Raw genomic sequence first — 4765 nt, 5'->3', positions numbered from 1 at the left:
GATTTCCACATTATGTTCTGTTATGCATAGCAAATGTATAGAAATACCTTTAGATTTTTCAACATCCTGTATCCCTATCATGAGCTCATCTTTCTTATTTAACAAAATTCTTATGTTTTGTTGGAACAGTCCCAATTTACTACGATTTTAACCTTGCATTCATCAAGATGACGTTTTCTGTTTCTCCACTGATTATTGTAACTGTGCCTATAATTAAGAAATCTTCCAGAAACATTAATACTAAAGAATGGCGTAAGGAAAATATTGGAAATCACAGAGATTGGAGGGACAGTTCTCTGGCTGTACTAAAAGCTCCTATAAAATAGTAGTAGTTTGACTAAAATCTTACCAGAAACGCAAATATAGAACAGTACATATGTTGTGCGCCCGTGAGAGCCTCTTTCACAGATGACATTACTGAGCCCTACACTTACCCTAAATATTACTAGTTGCCTGATATTCACTACTCAGGGAATTTCATACTGGTTTGGACGTCCACCTCCAGTGCTGAATCACAAACAGTCGTTTTAACCCTCTGGCTACTACTAACCTTAGCTTTCTCCTTGTCTCGTCAGACTCTTTGTCAGGTCACTGGGTTGTCTGCACGCTTTTGTCTACATACCCAGAGCAGTGAAGCTGTTGATGATATCTAAAGTATGCAACGTTGTGAGGTCTCTTGAACATATTGCCTGGCCTGGTAAATTTGACAATATTCCTATCATCTACCCTCCTACTAACTTTACAGCTGACAACTACAAGGGCTAACTCTCATAATTCTTCTTATACTACACCTGTGAGTCTTAACTTAGTTGCTCTTAGTAGCAGGGCAAAGTAGGTTCTGGCACACTTTTGATATCAAATCGATATGCAAATTAATTAAAGTGTGAAAGCTGATTAATTTATGAAATTAACCTATAGTTCTGCTAAATGGTTTACAACTCCTTGAGGTTAATTTATGACCCTCTGGTGATAATCCCCCACCCTCACCCCATCCCCCTCCCCCTCCTCCTCCCCCCTTCTGGGAAACCCCCAACCCTCCCCCTCCCCCACGCCAATGCAAGCACACTTTTGATATCAGGTTAATTGACTAATTTATTAAATTGATCTGAGAAATCCCCCCCCCACTCCCCTCTCCACCCTATCTGGAAACTGTTGGGAAAAACTCGTTCTATGCTGAGCTGTTGGAGAGGAGGGATATGAGGTAATTTATTTTCTTTATTTTGGTTGCAACCCTGTTGGAAGGAAATCCTCCAGCCCTCCTCTCCAATCCCCACTTCCCCTCTTGCCACCCAGGAAAAAAATAGTGGGAAAATCGCTGTGCAGAGCTGTTGGTGTGGAAAGTGCAAGTATTACTTGGTCCAGCAACTACATGTTCTAATTACATAGTTACATTGATGCAGATAGGAAGTGTTGTCTTGTTGGAAAATTTTCGCATGTGTGCTCACCTTGATGTGCAGGAATCGAATGAGCTAGTGCCCAATGCCACCTCTAGAGGATATCCCACCCCCTCACCCCTCACTCCCACCCATCCCAGAGAAAATTAGTGAGAAAAAGACACAGTCTGTGCTGGAAAGGAAGGATCTCACGACACGAAATCCAAATCAATGTCAATAATAAATTGATGCATATTCTTTATTTAATCAGTTTGCAGGAGACAGGGCTCCTCCATTTGGGTAGGACTCAGGCCTCATCCCCACCCCCCATGACGTAATAACTGTAAGCACCAAGGAATGGAATGGAGTGCAGTACAGCAACCGCCAATTGGAATCCACCGCGCATTTAACTGTCGTCCGGGCACCGCCACAGAGATCACAAATCACCCAATGTACCGATTAAAAATCACAATACTAAATACCACAGACACTGACCGGCTGTCGACGTCCTTCGATCTCGCGACCCAAACAACACGGTATTCTGTTGGCTGGGAAATTCCAGACTCGCTTCCTGTCTCTGCCTCTCTCGAGTTAATATTTCCTGTTTGTATGCGAACCAATGTGTCCAAGCACACAGAAGGAGATTTCCATCTCTCCTCAGAATAATGTGTTCCCATTCGCTAATCCATCTGGAACCGTGAGACCACTACGGTCGCAGGTTCGAATCCTGCCTCGGGCATGGATGCGTGTGATGTCCTTAAGTTAGGTTTAAGTAGTTCTAAGTTCTAGGGGACTGATGACCTCAGAAGTTAAGTCCCATAGTGCTCAGAGACATTTGAACCATTTGAACCATTCGCTAATGCTGGTGACAGAGGGAGAGATGACGCAATTTCGGTATGAAAAATAGAAGGAATAGTCCATTTGCCCTAGTACATCAAATTAATTCTTTAACAGTTTACAGGAGCCAAATAGATCACTTAAAACACTCACCACCATCTTACGATGATCGCTTCTCCTAATAAAACCTATTTTCTATATCTGAGTATCACATGCAAACATTATGCGAATCAAGTAATTAAATTTCTGCTACAAATATATCGTAGGATTAAATATATCTGAGAGCTTATATGCACCGATGTTTGAGAACACGAGTAAGCTCCTCCACCAAATGTTTCCACTAAACATATCTGGCGAAAAAAAAACGCACCGATCGCGATCGCGACTCGGAAGAGTTTGCCATCTGCCATCCTCTGTGCCGCACCATGCGCCATGTGCCACCAATCTCCCAGACTGGTGCTTAACTGTCGATGCAGTCGATAGCGATCGGTACGTTTTTTCGCCCGATATGTTTGATGGAAACATTTGGTGGAGGAGGGTGCTTGCATTCACAAAAATCAGTGTACTTCGAAGCCTGCTGTACCAGATTTTCAGCGGTCAGAGAGAGTATCACCAAGGTCCCACAGTCATCAACCGATCAATTTACGTGAGGGAGAAAACTGTCCACTGCAAACAGTCGACATATTGAACCTTCTCACACAACACACATATCCACTTCTGTCGCTGCTCTTCCAGGATAAAATATCTACATCACTGTTCGGCTGTCCACAGGGTAGCACGAGGGGCACCACTGGGACTCGTCCGCACAGCTGTGGGCAAAAGCTGACTAGCCAGTAGCTGGAATCTTTTCTTTGTTCCTCCCACTCACGCGAGGCTAAGCCGCCACTCCCAGTCGGCCCTGGCCGCAGGAATTGCGAGACAAGAAGTAGTGGATTGGATGTATACTGTAGTTCACCCCCGCATAGACCACCCAGTTAAAAACACTCGTTTCACCCAACTTGTGACAGGGATGTTATTGACCATACACCTAGAATTTTTCATGCGAAATGTAGATTTCTCTCTTTTATACGAGTTATTTTCGACGACAGAAGAAATCGGGCCATACATGCGTTTTCACATCGCTAATGTATCGTTACTTGTTGTGAATATAGTGTAACAGTATGGCATAGGCTATATCTCCCCTAAGTACTCTCATCAAGTAAAATAAATCTGTTTGTCAGCATTATATCTGTTATGTCCTGTATCACAGAACTAGAACATTAAACTCATTTTTGGCTCATGAAGGAGTGCTAAGAGCATGCTCTGTCTCTGTCACAGGATGCTTTCTAACTTTCGAACTCTCTTAAAATAACCAAACACTTCGTCACTTATGCATTCTCGTAAGGTAGCAGCACAGAGAAGTTGTAAATATCAGGTTCATGCTACGTATCACATCATAAATTCGTTAATATAGCTGATTTTATTACGATGGTCATCTCTCCCTGTGTAGTTGAGAGATTGAAATTTCGTTAAAAGATCTCGCCGCAACGGAAAGACGCCTGATTACCCCTCCAACTCGCTAGTCACATCCGGGCTACTCCAGCCCACGCTTCCACCCACTCGGCGGCACCTCATTGATATCAAATTGACGGGCTGATTAATTCAAGCGCTTATGGGAGTCACTTTGAATGATGAGTAATGTTTTTCCAGCTGTCGGATTACACTCGCCGGGTAGCTCAAATGGGAATCCCTACAGGAAAGACAATGTTCATTTCGAGGAACACTATAGAGAACTGACATTTGAAGCTGACGGCAGAAAGATTCTACCCCCATCAACATAGATTTTTCTTAAGTCCCACGGAGATAAGATACGAGTAATTAGTGCTCATAAGGAGGCATATAGGTAGTCTTTTTCCCTCACTCTACTTGCCAGTGGAGTAGGAAAGGGAATGACTAATAGTGGTACAGTGTACCCTCCGCCACGCACCGTATGATGGCTAGTGAAGTAAGCATAGAGATGTAAATGAAAATATAGCCTACCTATTAAGATGTCACTCCATCCATTCATAGGTTCACAAACCTCACAGAAGAATGTTGTCTCGTTTATCGAGAAAACAAACGATCGAACTTCCGTTGCTGATTGTTTCTCGGTAAAAATTTTCGTATTGGCTCTTTATTTTGTCATTGAAGTCACTTCGGAGACGTATGTGAGAGGTTGTAATAAGTTTGGCCACAATACTTGGTAGAAGCGGTACAGAGGTTGTGCCTCAACTCCCATTTCGTCAGACAATCGCTTACCTACCGTGTTCTCAAGAATCTTCCAAAATTCTATATACAGCATTTGAACCCACATGATTCCCACGCGTAAGAGATGTTCCCCGTCAAGTCACAGACCCCTGCTAATTCTCTCGAAATCCCATCGCGTTCCAACAGCACCGTTTCATTAGTTAAAAAGCTGTCTAGTCCCCCATCTGTCACTAACTAACTAAGCAGAGAACTGTCACAACGAGAAACATAGCACACTAACACACAGGAGGAAATTCACAACCACACAGAGCATACGCGGAATGCACAAA

At 43.3% G+C, this 4765-nt stretch overlaps 1 non-coding gene across 1 annotated transcript; it reads left to right on the top strand.

Moving 5' to 3' along the window:
- The first annotated feature begins 3386 nt into the window (after positions 1-3386).
- Positions 3387-3571, top strand: LOC126420154 (U2 spliceosomal RNA). Its single transcript, XR_007576025.1, has one exon. It is a non-coding gene; the product is annotated as a U2 spliceosomal RNA (small nuclear RNA).
- Positions 3572-4765: the final 1194 nt, after the last annotated feature.

Source organism: Schistocerca serialis, chromosome 9 (assembly GCF_023864345.2).
Source record: "Schistocerca serialis cubense isolate TAMUIC-IGC-003099 chromosome 9, iqSchSeri2.2, whole genome shotgun sequence".
Taxonomy (NCBI): Eukaryota; Metazoa; Arthropoda; class Insecta; order Orthoptera; family Acrididae; genus Schistocerca; species Schistocerca serialis.
Note: the sequence above shows the minus strand (reverse complement) of the source record. Positions and strands in the feature narration are given on the sequence as shown.